This window comes from Antechinus flavipes, chromosome 3, assembly GCF_016432865.1.
Source record: "Antechinus flavipes isolate AdamAnt ecotype Samford, QLD, Australia chromosome 3, AdamAnt_v2, whole genome shotgun sequence".
Lineage (NCBI taxonomy): Eukaryota > Metazoa > Chordata > Mammalia > Dasyuromorphia > Dasyuridae > Antechinus > Antechinus flavipes.
The window spans coordinates 98,831,679-98,852,303 of record NC_067400.1 but is presented as its reverse complement, the minus strand read 5'-3'; positions in this window follow the sequence as shown (position 1 = coordinate 98,852,303).

The following is a 20,625-nucleotide window of genomic DNA, read 5'->3' as shown; positions in this document are numbered from 1 at the left end:
CACTTCAAATTTCACTTACTGTAAAATCAACCCTTCTTGTAAATTACTATAGGAATAGAAAGAAGGATCTGGATCTGCTGTTATCTGGGAGGGGAGAATAGAAGAATATGTTAATATTGTGGAAAGTGCTAAATTTCAGTAACACTTGACATCACATTCTGCCTCCTACACTTTTATGGCCTATCTGACCACTTAACCCCTCAGGTGCAGATGCCACTTTCCTCTTCTATATGATGTAAGTAATAATATTTCAATATTTTGAAAAAAAATGCTTGATAAATTTATATAAATATATACACTTTCTAATTTCTGATATTTCTGTTGAGGTTACTACCATTCTCTCTATTGGGTCATAGATTCTTCTCTATAAAAAAAAAAAAGCTATGTTTGTTAGTACTTGAGTTAAATTTAAAGTTGAACTTAAATTCGTTTTTTGAACAACCAGCTATCATTAAGTTCAATAGGCTTTTCACCCTATTGTAAAATCATCTCACTATTTTGCCACATAGACAGGTTCTTTCTGACAACTGTTCTACAATAGCTCACTTAATTTCGGGAAGACCTTTAATTCTTTTTGTTTGGTTTGACTGGCTAAATCATTATGCAAAAGGTATAAGGTTTAATCTTTGCTTTTTGTTGCTTACAGGATGGAATCTTTCAAAGTTCCCTCGTGGTACTTTCGTTATTGTACCTATGGGTTGATCTGTTCCATCATCTATACTAATGAACGAGATAAAGTGAGATCTTTCAAGACAGTTGTGAAAATCGAGTAAGGCTTCATCTATTTCAAAGTTTGAGTAGGCCTGAAGGACTTTAAGTATTAAGTCAAGGGCATACTTAAAGTCTCCTCCCTGCTATCTTAAGGACATACTTAAAGTCTTCTCCCTGCTATCCCCTCCCTGTTATCCCCCTAAGGGCATACTTAAGTCCCCTTCTTGTTATCCTCCCTATTTCAGCCAAATATGGGCACCTATGTACTTATTGGTCAAGTTCAATTTCTTGGATAGTTCCCACCTTTAGAATGTAAGATCCTCAGCCAATAAGGATGAGGGTCGGTGGTGGGAGGGGAATTTGTGTTAGGATTAAAAGCGTGGACCCTGCCCCCTACAGTGCTTCCTCTGATGGCCCGATTCTCGCAAGAACGTTGCTTCTAGAGATCTATCCAGTTTTTTTTATTAATGGTTTCTGACCCCACACTAAGATGAATAAATGTTTTGAAGTGTGTGTTAAATAGTTTAATTGGTTAGATGTAGGACTAGGTCTAGCTCAAAATGGTCAGGGTTAGCTGAAATCTTTTAGGTGTAAGCTAAATGCTTTATTTAAGCTACATTTTGGTTATCCAAGTACACTTTCCAGTATACTTACCATGTTACCACTTTTCTCTTCTTTTTGGCATACTCTTATTAGTTATGTGAAATTACTTTGTTGAGGAGGGTGACGGGCAGTGTGTGTGCACCCTATTGCCTATTTCAATTAAGCTCTCCATTCTTAAGTTACTACTAAATCCTCCTTCATATCTTTGTTTCAATAGATATTTCATTGTATTCTAATATAGAAAATGTAGCCCATTGCTTCCTCCTCCATATGCTACATCTTGCCCTAACATTTTTATGGTTTCATGATTTTGCTCACTTTGGGACCCTATTGGAGTGAGCTGAAGATGGTGGTATATAAACTGATAAGCGAGAAGGGGTGAGGTGTATCATGTTTATTTATTATAGAACAGGTTCCTCTAGGAGGGTCTAGGGCACCGCCAAGTCCTTTGAGTTTTAAGCAGTGGCTAGTAATTCTCTGGTGAGTAATTTTGTTATTTAATTACCTCAGTTTAGGGCTAAACATAGTGGGGTCTCTAATCCCAGTTTGTACCTTAGCTTTAGTGTCTTCAGCAGTGAGTAAAGTCATGTGAGTTGCGTATTTTAATGTCAACTAGGGCATATTACAGCACAGTTGAGTTTTAACTTTAGTGGGTGAATGAAATGCTTAAACACACTTTACGCCATTCTTCTGTTAATTCGGGTTAATTGTATTACTGTGATGGCTGACATGAGATTTACCAACCCTTTTTATTATGATTTAGTCAAACTTTCATTTATAGCTCAATGTTAGTCACTGCTGTATCCCATGGGAGTGTGGTTGTACAAGGTGTCATGGGCTACTTTGGGAACTGTGCCTGATACCTGCTCCTTTAAACTTGGGTTAAGTTTTAAGAGCATTCTCATGGGGTTGCAAAAATTTGCATGTGTAGGTCTAATAAAAAAACAAAATCCTGATTCTTCCTTGACCTTCATTCAACATACTTAGTGAGTTTTTGAATCTTCTTGTTTCTCTTATCACAGGTCTCTTACATCTATGACCTTATGTTTATTCAGACATATATAACCTTTGTTTTGACCCTCCTTATTTGGACTTTTCTGGTCTTTCTACTTCTATATTCATCCACACTTAGCTGACAAATTTAAATGCCCTAAATCATAGGATTTGACTATGGCACTGAGATCACATGATATAATTATTATAAAACAATTGGCAATGGTGCTTGTTAGTCAATGCTATATGTAAATATTAGTTTAATTATTATTAATATTATTCCTACTATTATCATCATCATGATGCTCAAAGAAAATTGGTGCTCCTCTATTTCCTCTATGATAAAAGCAATTCCTATGCTCTGTCTTTTAATCCCTACAAAACTGTGGTTTCCAGTTACCTTTTCAATATTATCTCATACTACCCCTCATTTTTAATATTTTATTTTTCCTATCACATATGTTACATTAAAATAATTCTAACTGATTTTTTAAAATTTTTGAGTTCCAAATTCTTTCCCTCTCTCTCTTCTGTCTTTCCTCCTTGAGAAGGGAAGCAATTTGATAAAGGTTTACATAAAGAAACATTGTGTATAGCATCATGAAGGGACCTGGAGTCAGAAAGATTCACCCTTGCCACTTTAAATCCAATATCAGACACTTACTAAGTGGGCAAATCACTTAACCCTGGTTTCCTCAGTTCGTCATCTATAAATTGAGTTGGAGAAGGAAATGGCAAACCACTCTAGTATCTTTGCCAAGAAAACCTTAACTGGGATCACTTGGAGCTGGACTTGACTGAAAAATGGCTGAATAAGAACAAATACTTATAAAATATGTTTCTATATTGTTCATCTTGTGAAAAAGCAAACAAACAATAAACTCAGGTCAACCCCTTCCTATAGACACACACACACACACACACACACACACACACACACACACATACACACATAAAAAAAAATTTTAAAAGTATACTTCAATCTGTATTCAGACTCCTTTGAAGTTGTCTTGGATCATTTTACTTCTGAGAAGAGCTAATTTTTCACAAGTGATCATTGTATAGTATTGCACTTACTATGTATACTGTTCTGGTTCTCATTTTACTCTGTATCATTTCATCTTTTTCCAGGTTTTCCCAAAAGTATCCTGCTCATAATTTTTTTTTAATATATTACACTAGTATTCCATCACAACCATATACCAAATTTTATTCAGCTATTTCCAAATTTATGGGCATACATTCAGTTTCTGATTCTTTGCCACCACACAATGAACTACTATAAATATTTCTGCACATAATTCATTCTTGTTCTGGTTCTTCCTATTCTTGGTTCTTTTTATTCTTCTCCTCCTCCTCTTCCTCCTCCTCCTCCTTCTCCTTCTCCTCCTTCTCTTTCTCTTCCACTTCCTCCTCCTCCTCTTTTTCCTCCTCCTTCTCCTCCTCATTTTAATAATTTCTTTAAGGTACAGACCTTGTAGTAGTATTACTGGATCAAAGAATGATAATTTTGGACATAGTCTCAAAATTGATCTCTAGAATGGTTGGATCCTTCACAAATGAAAACAGAACTTTAGTCTTCCAGTTTTTCCATATCATTTGTCATTTTCATGTTCATATTAACCAGTCTCATAAGTGTGAGGTGGTAATTCAGAGCTATTTTAATTTTCATTTATCTAATAAATCATTTTACAGAATATTGTTATCTTCTGTTTATATAAAAATATATAAAATATATCATCCCTGTTAATATAGTAATAACTTTTTATGGTCAGGTTCTTTTTTTCTTGTTTCCTCATTTTCCCAAGCTACTTTTCAACTTTTAACCTAACTTTTAACTTTTTATTTGAAATTGGTCTCTCCTCTCAGGGTGAATGGAAAACTTCTTCAAACTTAAGGTTTTTGTGTTGATGTTTTCTGAGCTAGTTCTGGGGGTTGTAAAGTTTTCAGTTCTTCCAAGGTGGTATAATCTAAGAAAAGATGCTCTCTTGGTCTGTGCTCTGGTCTATGAGTCACATAAACAATTTGTGTAAAAAAACATATAAAGAAATACATTCTGAATCCAGAAAAGAACTGTTAAATAAATTTATATATAAAATAATTTTGTACATATATCTATTTATGTCTGATGTTAGCCTTCTAAAGAGCAAGAGAGGGGGAAAAATAAATTAACATAACAATTTTGTTGTATATTTGAAAAGAATCACACATTATGTATAGTAGATTTGCAGTTTCAACTAGAATCATCTTTTTTTCATTGTACCATGCTATAGAAATGCTTACCTTGTTCCATAAATTAAAAATAACAGGAAAAAAACACTTAGGTTGATACCACTCTTGTTGAAAATACAATATATTTCCCCCTTATTTCACCTGATGATAGTGATGATAATGATAGTATTCATATATCACTTACTTTTCACTAGGAACTGACCTAATAATTTTATAAATATTATCTCATATGATTTTCACAACCATAGGAGATAGTGCTATTATTGTCATCCATACAAAATGTGACTTATTATTAGTTCTTAAGTGACTTGGCCAGAGTACCATAGTTATTAAATGACTGATTCTTGATTTAAACTCATATCTTCATAATACTAGTTCTGGCATTATATCTGCTTCACCAACTATGTTTATAGTTATTCAGCATTATATGGATGATGTCCCAGCAAAATATCCTAAGAAGACTCAGACCTATAGAAAGTTAAGATAACAATGTCATGAAAATGGGCAAAAGAGAGAAAATGTAGGAGGAGTAGATGGTCAGCAACATGAAAGCTGCAGTGAATGCAAGAAAAACCATGAATGAGAAAAGATCATTAAATTTGGCAATTATACAAATCATTAAAAATTTAGTAAAAGGTTCAATTGAATTATGAGGTAAAAAGTGACATTGCAGAAAGAATTAGAGATATCAATTGCAGATAACTTTTTTCAAGGACTTACCTGAGAAGGAGAAGAGAGAAATGTTCAGAGAAATTACAACATAATTTTATTTCAACTTAACTTTCATATTTCTTTAGTACAGCCAATGTTGTAGAAATAGGTATTACTTTTGTTTTTATGTACAACCAATGCTGTAGAAATAGGTATTAGTTTTGTTTTTATTTTTGTTTTTAATTTCTTGCTTTGATCAAAATCCAGAAATTCTGGCAATTTTGTCTTTTGTTTCTCTGCTTCTTAGAAAACCAGGCTCTTTTTCTATCAATATTTAGGTCACACATAGCTAAGTATAGATTGCAGAATTTTTTTTTTAAATTAAAGCATTTTATTTACAAAATATATGCATGGGTAATTTTTTAATACTGACCTATGCAAAGCCTTCTGTTCCAGATTTTCCCCTCTTTCTCCCACTCCCTCCCCTAGAGGGCAGGTAGTCCAGTACATGTTAAATATGTTAAAATATATGTTAATCCAGTATGTGTATACATATTTACAGTTATCTTGCTGCACAAGAAAAATCAGATCAAGTAGGAAAAAAAAACTGGGAAAGAAAACAAAATTCAAACAAACAACAACAGACAGAGTTAGAATGCTATGTTGTGGTCCACACTCATCTTCCACAGTTCTCTTTTTGGATGTAGATGGCTCTCTTTATGACTGAACAACTGGAATTATTTTGGTTCATCTCATTGTTGACGAGAGCCATGTCCATCAGAATTGATTGTCGTATAGTCTTATTGTTGATGTGTATAATGATCCCCTGGTTCTGCTCATTTCACTTAGCATCAATTCACGTAAGTCTCTTCAACTCTCTCCGAATTCATCCTGCTGGTCATTTCTTACAGAACGATAATATTCCATAGCATCCATATGCTACAAATTTATTCAGCCATTCTCCAATTGATGGGCATCCACTCAGTTTCCAGTTTATAGCCATGATGAAAATGGCTGCCAGAAACATTTTTGCACATTTGGGTCCCTTTCCCTCCTTTAAGATCTCTCTGGGATACAAGCCCAACAGTAAGACTGCTGGATCAAGGGTTATGCACAGTTTGATAACTTTTTGAGCATAGTTCCAAATTGCTCTCCAGAATAGTTGGATACATTCATGGGTCCACCAACAATGTATCAGTATCCCAATTTTCCCACATCCACTCGAACATTCATCATTATCTTTTCCTAACATCTTAGTCAATCTGAGATCTGTGTAGTAATATCTCAGAGTTGTCTCAATTTGCATTTCTCTGATTATTAGTGATTTGGAGGATCTTTTCATATGACTAGAAACAGTTTCATTTTCTTCATCTGAAAATTGTCTGTTCTTATGCTTTGACCATTTATCAATTTGAGAATGGCTTGAATATAAATTTGAGTTAATTCTCTCTATATTTTGGAAATGAGGTCTTTATTAGAACCTTTGAATGTAAAAATGTTTTCCCATTTTATTGCTTTTCTTCTAATCTTTTCTGCACTAGTTTTGTTTGTACAAAAACTTTTAAACTTGTATAATCAAAATTATCTATTTTGTGATCTATAATGATCTCTAGTCTTTTTTGGTCACAAATTCCTTCCTCCTTGAAAAATCTGAAAGGTAAACTATCCTATGTTCTTCTAATTTATTTATAATATCTATCTTTATGCCTAGATTATGAAACTATTCTCACCTTATCTTGATAAATGGTGTTATTGTGTGTAGTGTTATTCCATACTTGTTTTGAATTTTCCCAGCAGTTTTTGTCAAATAGTGAATTCTTATCCCAAAAACTGGAGTCTTTGAGTTTGTCAAACACTAGAATGCTATAATTATAGACTCTTTTGTCCTGTGAACTTAACCTATTCCACTGATCAACTAATTTATTTCTTAGTCAGTACCAAATGAGTTTGATGATCGCTGATTTATAATATAATTTTAGATCGGGTATAGCTGGGCCACCTTCATTTGATTTTTTCCCCCATTAGTTCCCTTGAAATTCTTGACCTTTTGTTCTTCCAGATGAATTTTGTTGTTATTTTTTCTAGGTCAGTAAAGTATTTTCTTGGGATATTGATTGATATAGCATTAAATAAATAGATTAGTTTAGGTAGTTGTTGTGTCCTGCTTTTTAGAGCCTCAAGTGGGGTGATTAAAATATACCATCCTAGTGGAGAAGTGATGAAGCGGGACTCCTAAAGATGGTGGAAAAATGGAGTCCATTTATTTCAAGGACTTTCCCCTTTTTATACCCTTATACCATTATGTAACAAAAACAACACTGGGCATAAATGAAGTACATACTGGGCCCATGGAATCACATAAAACAACTTGCTATTATATGTAGATTACCACCAGGTATCACTCTGTTTCAATTACAACATAGGATGTCACCACCCTCTGACTTCTCAGGAAGGGCGAGAGCACTTAGGGGAGATGGGGAGATGAACCAGACATTTTTAGTAGGTTCCCTCTAAGCTGAAGAGTCTTATGCCTCACTCAGAGTTTCCCCAATATCTGTAGCCCTTCACAGGTATTATTATCATTTTTATTATATTTGCTTGACCTATCCAAGAGCATATGATATTTTTCTAATTGTTTAGATCTGATTTTATTTGTGTGGAAAGTATTTTGTAGTTTTGCTTATATAGTTCCTGACTTTCCCTTGGCAGATAGATTCCAAAATATTTTATACCATTGATGATGGTTTTAAATGGAATTTCTCTTTGTATCTTTTGCTGTTGGAATTTTTTAGTGACGTATAAAACTGGTGATGATTTATGTGGATGCATTTTGTATCCTGCAACTTTGCTAAAGTTATGGTGGTATTATTGAAAATGCCTCCAGTTTATCTTCATTACATATAATGCTTACTGATGGTTTTAAATAGATGCTATTTAATATTTTAAGGGAAAGTCCATTTATTCCTATATTCTCTATTTTTTTTTTAAGAAGAATGAGTGTTGGATTTTATGAAATGTTTTTTCTTCATCTATTGAGATAATCATATGGTTTTTGTTAATTTGGTTATTATTATAGACAATTATGTGAATACTTTTCCTAATATTGAACCAGCCCTGCGTTCCTAGTATAGATTCTACTTGGTCATGGTGTATTATCCTGGGGATGACTTTCTGTAATCTCTTTGCTCATATTTTATTTAAGATTTTTGCATCAAATTAAGATAACTCTGAGATACCACTACACACCTGTCAGGTTGGCTAGAATGACAAGAAAAGATAATGCGGAATGTTGGAGGGGATGTGGGAAAACTGGGACACTGATATATTGTTAGTGGAATTCTGAATACATCCAGCCATTCTGGAGAACAATTTGAAACTATGCTCAAAAAGTTATCAAACTGTGCATACCCTTTGATTCAGCAGTGTTACTACTGGGTTTATGTCCCAAAGAGATTTTAAAGGGAAAGGGACCTGTATGTGCAAGAGTGTTTGTGGCAGCCCTCTTTGTAGTGGCCAGAAACTGGAAACAGAGTGGATGCCCATTAATTGGAGAATAGTGAATAAATTGTAGTATATGAATATTATGGAATATTATTGTTCTGTAAGAAATGACCAGCAGAATGATTACAGAAAGGTGTGGAGAGACTTACGTGAACTGATGCTGAGTGAAATGAGCAGGATCAGGAGATCATTGTATACTTCAACAACAATACTATAAGATGATCAATTCTGATGGACATGGCCCTTTTTGGCAATGAGATGAACCAAATCAGTTCCAATAGTGCAATAATGAATTGAACCAGCTACACCCAGCAAAAGAACTCTGGGAGATGACTATGAAGCACCACAAAAAATTCCCACTCCCTCTATTTTTGTCTGCCTGCATTTTTAATTTCCTTCACAGGTTAATTGTACACTATTTCAAAGTCTGATTCTTTTTGTACAGCAAAATAACTGTATGGACATGTATACATATATTGTATTTAACTTATGCTTTAACATTTTTAACATGTATTGGTCAACCTGCCATCTGGGGGAAGGGGTGAGGAGAACGAAGTGAAAAATTGGAACAAAGGGTTTTGCAGTTGTCAATGGTAAAAAAAAAAAAATTATCCATACATATATCTTGTAAATTAAAAATTATAAAAAAAATTACAAAGAAAAAAAAGATTTTTGCATCAATATTAATTAGGAGATTGGTCTATAATTTTATTTGTTTTTTGCCTACCTGGTTTAGGTATCAGTACCATATCTGTGTCATAAAAGCAATTTGGTAGGAGTGCTTCACTTCCTTTTTTTTTCAAGTAGTTTATATAGTATTAGAATTAATTGTTCTTTAAATGTTTGGTAGAATTCACATGTAAACCCATCTGGCACTGGGGATTTTTTTTCCTAGGGAGATGATTAATAGCTTGTTCTATTTCTTTTTCTAAAATAGGACTATTTAAGAAATTTACTTCCTCCTCTATTAATCTGGCCAATCTATATTGTTGTAGGTATTCCTCTATTTCCCTTAGACTATCAAATTTAGTGCATAATGTTGGGCCAAGTAACTCCTCATTATTGCTTTCCTTTTCATTGGTAGAAAGCTCTCCATTTTCATTTTTAAGACCAACAATTTGATTTTCCTCTTTCCTCTTTCTAATAAAATTTACTGAAGTTTTATGTATTTTATTCATTTTCTCATAAACCCAAATACTGGTTTTATTTATTAATTCAATAATTTTTTTTTAGTTTCAATTTTATTAATCTCTCCTTTTATTTTTAGAATTTCAAGTTTGGTATTTGATTGGGGATTTTTAATTTGTTCTTTTTCTAACTTTTTTTTATTTGCAAGCCCAATTCATTGATCTTCTTTTTCTCTGTTTTATGCAAGTAAACATCTAGAGATATAAAATTTTCCCTTATGACCACTTTGGCTGCATCACATAAATTTTGGTATGTTGTCTTATTATTGTCATTCTCTTGGATGAAATTATTAATTGTGTCTATGATTTGCTGTTTCACCCATTCATTCTTTAGGATGAGATTGTTTAGTTTCCAAGTACTTTTTGCTCTATTTTCCCCTGGCCTTTTAGTGAATGTAATTTTTATTGCTTTGTGATCTAAAAAAATGCATTTACTATTTCTGCCTTTCTGCATTTGATTTTGTGTTCTTTATGTCCTACTACTTGGTCAATTTTTGTACAGATTCCATGAACTGCTGAGAAGCAAATGTATTCCTTTCTGTCTCCATTCAATTTTCTCCAAAGATCTATCATACCTAACTTTTCTGTTATTCTGTTTACCTCTTTAACTTCTTTCTTATTTATTTTGTGGTTTGATTTATCTAGTTCTAAGAGAGCAAGTTTGAGATCTCCTGCAATTATAGTTTTAGCTGTCTATTTCTTCTTGCAGGTCTTTTTACTTCTCCGTTAGGAATTTAGATGCTACACCACTTAGTGCATATATATTTAGTATTGATATTGCTTCATTATCTATGGTTCCCTTACCAAGATATAGATTCCTTTCTTATCTCTTTTAATTAGATCAATTTTTGCTTTTGCATGATCTGAGATCAGGATGGCTATCCCTGTTTTTTTTTTTTTTTATTTCACCTGAAGCATAATAGATTTTGCTCCAGTCTTTTACCTTTACTCTGTATGCATCACACTGTTTTAAATGTGTTTCTTGTAAACAACATATTGTGTGATTCTGGCTTTTAATTCAGTCTGCTATCTGCTTATGGTTTATGGAAGAATTCACCCTAGTCATATTTACAGTTAAAAATACTAATTCTGTATTTTCTGCCATCTTATTAATACCAAATTATGCTTTTCCCTTTCCTTTTCTCCTTTCCCTTCTCCCCAGTTTTTAACTTATGAGCACCATTTGTCTCAATAGCCCTCCCCCTTAAGAATCCCTCCTCTTTTGGGTTCTTCCCCCTTGCTTATAACTTTGCCCTACAAGTTCTATTTTCCCTTCTATTTAGCCTACCCCTTTCCATTTTGCCTTTCCCTCCCACTTTTCAATAAGGTGAGAGAAGTTTCTCTGTAAACCAAATATGTCTAATATTTTCTCTTTGAGCCAAATCTTATGAGAGTAAGATTCACACAATGTTCATTCCCTTCCTTTCTTTCCCTCAAATGGAATATGTTTCCTTTGCCTCTTCATGTGCTATAATTTCCCTCATTTTACCTCCACTGTTTTCTTTTTCTGGTACTATCCCTTTCCACCTTTAGTTCCTTTTTTATATTATAACAATAAAATCAAATTATACATGCAATCTTTTCATATACTCATAACAGAAATACAATTCTCAAGAATTCATTTTACATTTTTATGCTTCTCTTGAGTCCTATATTTGGAGGTCAAAATTTTTTTTTAGCTCTGGTCTGTTCATCAGAAATACATGGAATTCACCTGTTTCATTGAATGTCCATCATGTTTCCTGGAGAAAAATGCTCAGTTTAGCAGGGTAGTTTATTCTTGGCTGCATTCCAAGTTCCTTTGCCTTTCAGAATATCAGATTCCATGCCCTTCCATCCTTTAATATGGAGACTTCAAGATCCTGAGTAATCCTTATTGTGGCTCCTCAGATTTGGATTTTTTTTTTCTGGATGCTTGTGATATTTTTCCTTTGATATGATAGTTCTGAAATTTAGCCACAATATTCCTTTGAGTTTTAATTTTGAGGTCTCTTTCAGGAGGTGTTTGGTGAATTCTTTCAATTTGCTATTTTACCTTCTGATTATATGACATCAGGGCAGTTCTCTTTAGTGATTTCCTGAAAAAAATAGTGTGTAGGCTCTTTTTTTCATCACGGTTTTCAGGGAGTCCAATAATCCTTAGATTGTCTCTCTCCTAAATCTATTTTCCACATCAGTTGTTTTTCCAATTAGGCATTTTCCTAAGGAATCAGACAGCATAGGATATAATATTCCAGAGAGTAAAACACTTAGGATTTCAGCTAAGAATAGGCTTATCCACAAAATTGAGTATAATCTTTCAGGGGAAAATGGATATTTAATAAAATAAGATGTTCAACAATTCTTGATAAAAAGACCAGAGCAGAATAGGAAATTTGATTGAAATACAAGAAAATAGAGAAGTATAAAAAGTAAATATAACAGGCAAGTCATAAATACTTAAGGCTAAATTCTTTACATTCCTACATAGAAAAATGATATTTGTAACTCATGAGAACTTTTGCATTATTGGATCAGTTAGAGGGAGTATACGTGGACAGAGGGCACAGTTGTTAAGTTGCAGATGAAAGGATATCTAAGTCAATAAGGGCTGCGTGAAAAATGTACTGGAAAAAAGGGAAAGAGAGAGGTAGAGTGGAGTAAGTTATCACACATAAAAGAGGGAAGAAAAACTTTTTACAGTGGGAGGGAAGAGGAGGGAGGTAAGGAGGAATAAGTGAAACTTTCCTCAGACAGTTCAAAAAGGAAATATAATACTCACTTGGGTATGGAAATTTACCTTATCCTACAGGATAATAAGAGGAAGGGGATAAGGTGGTGTGTGACAGAAGGGAAAACAGATTGGGGGAGCGGGTAGTCAGAAGCAAAACACTTTTGAGGAGGGACCAAATGAGAGAGATTAGAACAAATTGTAGGTAAATACACTTAGAAAGAGTAATTGTGAAAAAGTGAAGCAAATTTCCTTGATAAAATCCAATTTCTAAAACATATAAAGAACTGAGCCAAATTTATAAAAAAATAAGATCATTACTTAATTGATAAATGATCAAAAGTTATCTACAGTTTTCAGATGAAATAATCATAGCTACCAATAGCTATATGAAAAAAAAAATGTTCAAACTCAATATAGATTGGAGAATTGCAAATTAAAACAATTCTGAAGTATTACCATGACTTTTAGATTGGCTAATGGACAGAAAAGAAGACTGACAAAGATTGGAAGGGATGACAGAGAAATTCTATTAAGGCATTGTTGGTGGAATTGTGAACTGATTCAAACATTCAGGAGAATAAATAGAACTATGCACAAAAGGGTATAAAACCATGCATACCCTATGAACTAACAATGCCACTAATAAGATTGTATGTAAAAAGATTAAAAATAACAAAAAAGAAAAAGTGTCTATATATTAAAAAATATTAAAGTAGCTCTTATCTGAGAACAAAGAATTGGAAATTAAGTGGATGTCCATAAATTGGGATATAGCTGAAGAAATTGTGGCATTTAGTTAAGATAGTATACTAAACAAAAGTCCTAAAAATAATGAACAGGATGCTTGCAGAAAAACCTGGAAAGACTTCCATTAGCTCATGTACTATGTTATAATGTATGTTATATGCACTATGTATAAAGTAACAGCAATATTGTAAGATGATCAACTCCGAATGCCATAACTATTTGCAACAATATAAGTCAAATTTGAAGGACTTATGATGAAAAATGCTATACATTCCCACAAAGAGAATGATCATGATTAAACACAGATTGAAGAACATTTTTAAACTTTATTTTTCTTGAGTATTTCTGTCTCTTTTTTTCTTTCGCAACATGATTGGAAATGTTTTGTATGATTACATGTATGTATATATATATATATATATATATATATATATATATATATATATATATATACACATACATATATATGTATGTGTATAAGACACACACACACACACACAGACACATACACACACACACACACACACACACACACATATATATATAAAACCTATATTGAATTGCTTGTATTTTCTATGAGGGTTATGAGGGGAAGAAGTGAGAGAATCTCAAAAGAATTGTTTTAAGAACTAATATCAAAAACTGATTTTACACATAACTGGTGGAAAATAAAATTCTAAACAAAGAAAGAAATAAAAGAAAGTAGAAATGGAGATTGTGATAACCCTGAAATTCCTGAGTCAATGTGGAAATATCTGAAATAAGTGATAGATATTCCTAGTAACATGTCTTTCAGACAACAACAATGCAATTTGAAAAATGTTTGTCATCTGCTAGATTCAATGAGTCCTTTTAATAGTAGCTCAGATCACCAATTTCCACAGTATCTTTTGATGACTAATCTTTACCTAACAAATTTTGACATCTTTTCTTCTGCCTCCAGGGGAGCAATTAAAAAAAAATCTATATTGTCACTTGAAAAATATTTGACACAGACTATTCCTATAATAATGCATTAAATATTATAGGCATGTAAATGTTTCTTGAATGAATAAGTGCTTAATATAGAAATACTTCTTCTGAGGAAAGTAAATTGTGTTTTTTTCTTGCTAAAGAAAATGTTTTTAATTTGCTTTTATTAACTATTTACTCAATGTTTTCTTTTTTTCTATTAAACCCAACACTTTTGAATCTATTGATAATATTTATGATGCTGTAAAATATCTTCTGTTAGATCATACAATTTTTGGTAAATTCTAATTCTTTTGGTAAAAACAAAAACCAAAAATTTAAACAAAATCATGTATTCCACAATATATCAGCATGCAAATTGCATAATACTGTTTTATTGTCATATAATTCCATTGGATATGAATTCCTTGAGAACAGAGCCTATCTTATTTTTCTATTTGTATCCCCAAGTATCTAGTATAGTGACTTGTAATAATAAGAGCTTAATAAATGCACTTTTACCCTTTCATCCATCCATCCATCTATTCCTTTAGAGTAGTCCATTGCAGCATAAGAGCACTGGAATTGAATTCAGAAGCCCTGAAACTGAATCCAGCTCCTTGAAATATATGAGAACATCATCAAGTCTTTTAACTTTCCTCCCTCTGATTCAGTGTCATCTCCTTTAAAATAGGGCTTAATAACACCCATAATACTTGATTCTTGAAATCATTGTGAAGATCAATTGGTATAATAAATTTAGAATTGAAAAGATCATTACTGTAATATAGTCCTGATAACAAGGTGTCATAGGGAATAGAACCCTGATCTTGAAGTCAAAAAGTCCTTGATTCAAATCCAGTCTCAAATACTTATAAGTAGAGAGATTCTTAGCAAGTCACTTACATTTCTCAGTCACAGCTTCTTCATCTTTAAAGTAAAAGGATTAGAATTGATGGCTTTTGAGACCCTTTTTAGCTTTACATTTTAGAAATTAAGAAACTGAATACCTGAGAAGTTCAGTCATTTGCCTTAAGTCATATATGTATAAGTTCGAACTTAAACTCTAGTCTAAGGAAAGTAATTTGTAAAAATTAGAACCATTATCTTAATATGAGATATATTCAAAGATGTGTTCTTATATGATGAAGACATTACAAAAAAAAAGGGGGGGGGGAGATCTGTTTGTACCAAAACAAGTTTATAGCCACTCTCTTTGTGGTAGCTTAGAATTTAAAAAGGTCAATAATCATGAAGACCTGTTTTCAAATCTGGTCTCAGAGAGTAAGTCACTTGATCCAATTTACTCCAATATCCTCATTTGCAAAATTTGCTAGAGGAGGAAATGTCAAACCATTCTGGTATCTTTGCCTAAAACAAAACAAAACAACAACAACAACAACAACAACAACAACAAAACAAAACAAAACAAAACAAAACAAAACAAAACAAAACAAAACAAAACAAAAAAACAAAGCAAAACAAAACAAGCAAAAAATCAAATGGGGGTCACAAAAACTTAGACACAGCTAGAAACAGCTGAACAACAGTAAGTAGGAGTCCACTGACTCTCATGGCAGCTCAGCCCACTTTTAAATATCTTTGGTGAGAGAAAATGTATTTTTCTTGTAGCCAGCCTCAATTTCCCTCTTTGCAATACCCACACAGTTCTATGATTCTTTCTGGGGACAGAAAATTACTTTCTTCCTTCTTTCATGTAATAGTCTTTCAAATTCTTGAAGGTAGCTATCATAGCTTGTAGAGAGCTGAAACTCCAAAAAGGTATGTTTAGCATATGTTTGGATAAATGGCTCTTCTCACTGTTGGATGCTTGCTGAATGTTTGGTGTTAAAACATAGGCAAGGATTGGAGGGCAGAGAGAGAGAAGGGGGGGAGGAGGGTCAGAGAGTCACTAGGCGGTAGGATGAGGAGGAGAGAGGCTGGACTCAGGACTCTAGGATCCAGGAGAGATCATTGGCAAGCCTCGTGGCAGTTTGTCTATCTCCTTCACTTCTCCCCCTAAAGACCAAGGACTTTAATTTATCCTGATTCTGGCTGACCCTGAGGCCCTCCAAGGAACTAGCCTGAACTTCACAATAGCCCTCTTGTATTTTCTCTTATCAGATAAGATATTTTGAGATATAAAGATAAAAAACAGATATTTTGAGTTTCTTCCACAAATCTGTACAATCTTCATTCAATATGATTAACTTGAGATTTTTTATCTTAGTTTCTCACTTCAGCATGTGCTCCATTTTATTGACCTTTTTTGTGTGGTATCATGCTCACTGCCCAATAAAATATTCCAGATGTGGTTAGAAGAAGGCAAAGGACAGAAAAATTATTATACTCATAGTTTAGGATATTTTTTCTTTTCATGCTGCCTTAGCTTGCATTAATTTTCCTGGCTAATATGCTCTTGAGTTATATTGACCCTATAATCAATGAAAAGAAATTTTTTCTATGAAAACCCATTTGACTTACTGTGCCTTCCTAAAGGTGGGAAGTTGAGACATCAACTTGTGGAATTAATTTTTTATACATCAGGCTAACATTTTTATGGATACCATATGAAAGAGCTATAATAGATAGATGATCTAAGCTAGATAGGTAGATATATAGACAGGTAGATGATAGACAGATAGATAGACAGATAGATAGATAGATATGGTTTCCCCACTAACTTACTTTAAGTTTTACTTTCTTGGTCTCTTCAGTTCATAATCCCTGGTACATAGTATTTTGCCTTTCTGGCAATATAAAGGTCTCCTTTTTCAGTTAATGTATTGGTGGAACAAAAAGAAATGTCCAAATAAGAAACTAACACCTGAGATTCTCACATAGCAAAATGATGCTTTTGTCCTCTAAACTTACTTGAAGTGATTTTGCCTTCTAAATATGTGACTATTGCATGCAAGTAAATGAGTTTTATATGTGTTATCTTAGGCAAATCATTAGTGAAGTCTCAGTTTTCTAAATGATAACTTATAAATCTACAAAGCTATGAGGATTAAGATCAGTCTTAAATCCATTGGGAATTATGGCCATGTTTATTAATTTTATTTTTTAGGTTCACTAAACTTGTTTTTAAAATCATAAAACATTTCTTACAAAAAAAGATTATATTCAGAGCCAGTGCATGGCTCTGAATGGATGCCAGAGACATGTGAATTATTGATATTTATTCCTATCCTGCCCCTCACCAAAAACATTGCAATGATCACAAAGCAACGTATTTACAATATTTCCAGGAGGGGAAAATTATCATTATTTTATTGCCAATGAACAAAAAATAAAATTCACTTTCTGCTAATGTTTCAAAATTTCAATGTTAGGTTTGTGCACCTTTTTCCTCTTCCCACCTTTTTTGTAAATAACTAAAACATTTCTTCTGATGAACAGCGAATATTGCATTATGCCTTAAATGCAGAACACTTAGGAAGCAGAGAGATGTTGGTTTTTTAAAACAAAACAATTAAAAACAAAACAAAATAACAACAGCAACAAAAATGTAGGACTCCTGTTCTTTACTGATCTTAGAAAAACTTTCTATAATACTGCTTTACATTCCAAAAATGAAAAAAAAAGTATTAGAATATTTCAACATAGCATACAACTTCACTCTACTTTGTAGTAAATACTATGCATTCTGTATCTGTTTCTGTGTTCCTATATGATAATTGAATGATCAGATTCTTCCAAAGGCTCATCAGTTTTGATTGATGCTCCAGATTGATGATGAATTTGTTTGATTCACTGACCACCTTTGCCAATAACAGTCCAGACAAATCCTTGTCAATAGTTATTATGTCATAATAATGAGTCCACCAAGATCACTCTACAAGCTGTGTATCCTCTACATAGGAATGACTATATCTAGAACCAGGGTTCATAAGCCATCTCTATGTAACTATTACAGATTCATAAGTTTCATAAGTAGTGAAATCAGCCATGCCATCATAATGACCATTAGATCATTCTCTTCTGTCCTAAGCCATAAGATTTCTAGGTGATGCTATAGGAAGAGGAAAATTATTAGTTTTAAATTTAATTATTATATTAATTAGTTTTTAAATTGATTTAAAATATTTTATTAAATATATATTTTTTTAGTTTTACATATTTCTATTATTGATTATTCAATATTGAATATTCTAGCTAAGAAAAGGGAGAAATTATTCATAATGAGGTTTACCTGTTTCCATAGTTTTGTTGGATTTCCCTAATTTCATAATTTGAGCCTCTGGGCCCAGAGGATCATGTTGCTTATACAATTCATATGTCAAGAAAATAATTAGACTCATATTTTATCTAAAATTGCACTAAAACTTTTCAAAAGTGGGAAACAGAACAAAACAAAGCAAACAAGCAAACAAAAAAACTTTCATGAGTTCATGAATATGAGATTTTTTTTTTCTTTTCTCCTTGACCCAAATGATCAAGCCTAACTTTCTATTGTAGTTTTTTTTTTTTAATTTTTAAAATTTTAGATTTACATCAAAGCAGTCTAACAGAAAAAGGTGAAACAATGAAAACAGGCAGTTCTCACAAATTCTGCTAGATATAGTTCTTATATAGGAAATCAGCATCTGTGGATATAAGTACTTCCTTCTTCAAAATAAAAGCTAAGGTATCTCTAGGCTCAGGCTCATATTAGAATTTTATCTTATTTAGCCCATTTTCTCATTTCAAAAGTGAAGAAACTGAAATGACATGATTTACGAAAGCTCTCAAAATTGAGAAATTTCAAAAGTAGGTGTTATACTCTGATTTCCTGGTTTCTGATCTTGTGTTTGAATTAATAAAATGAATAAAAATTATTTTGTAAAGAGATTATTACACATCAAAAACTGTGTTCTTTCTGCTATATTCCTCAATGTTGTTCAGTATTCCCAGCTCACAAATAAAAAAACTCAATAATACACTTTCCATGTCCTCCTAAAAATACACATTTGTCTTAGAAAGTATTTATTATTGTGACAATTTTTATATGGGTGCAATGAAGATGATTTTGGCAAAGATATAACTAATTCCTTTTGGACAAAACCAAAAATTAACATGGGATAAAAAACACCATTCTTATAAATTAAAAAAAAAAGCTCTTATTGAATATATAATCATGAACAAATACAAAATGTGTATTCAGCTGTTTTTGAGTGACAGAAAAGGAAGAAATAAACATGAAGTAGTTAATAAACCAATTTATGTGTTTCATCATATGTTTAGATATTTTATTTATAATCTATTGATTTAAATTCACAGTTAAAATACAAAACATAAAATATTTATTTACATATATTCATATATTTATGGAATGTAATGAAAATCATTTCGCAATCTGTAGGGTAATATTCTCTAAAGCAACTTTAGCTAAATAGTATGCAGAAAAGCATGCAGCTCAAACTGAAAAATAATCAACCTTACTTTTTTTCATATTTACTTGGTGGGGAGGAAGAAGTCATGGTTAATAGTTGGAATGATGATATGAAATTAACATACTTTACTAGCTGTTTAGGTTATATTCTACATATTAAACAGTGTATGCTCTCACTTTAATAACATATACAATTGTACCACATAGCAACTATGTGTATATGTATATGTGCATGCATGTATATATATACACATACACATATATTACATATCTATCTTCCTGTAATTATCATAGTTTAATTAGCACATGGTCTGTTTTATTCTTTTATCTGGGTTAAGAAGTGCTTGTTCTTTGTATCCTCTCACTTCTTCCTAACTAAGTTTTGAGAAGGCAAATTTATTAATAAAACTTCTGTATTTAGAAAAACATCCGGATCACACATAATCAGAAACAGTTACTAATTCTCCAACTATATTTCCAAATCCCTTGATTGCATAAATTGGGTTCCAGAGGTTAATATGAGTAAAGTACTTTGATTTACAAGCTGATTGAATATTAGAATTGCATTAAATGTGACACCTTAAATTCTTGAATCCTTGATCTTTCTATATTGAATCTTTGTAGGAACTTATAAATGCCTAAAGCTTACTTTCTGCACATAGATTTGTAGAAGCCATCAAATCTTCATTATCCCTCACCCAAGAATGGATACTTTTCTACAACATTCTGAATACTGAGTAATCCAAATTCTACTTAGAGACCTCCAATAGTGAGATATTCACAATCTTACCCTTCCCATGCCTTCAATAGTCAGATTTTTGGGAAGCTGCAACTGTTCAAATCCATTGGACAGAGGGAAGACAAAAAATAACAATCACAGTGTTTTGTAAGCAGCTAATTGTCTGCAATAGGTTACATGCTCTCCTTCCTTCAATCATTGTCTATAATTGTTTATATAACAG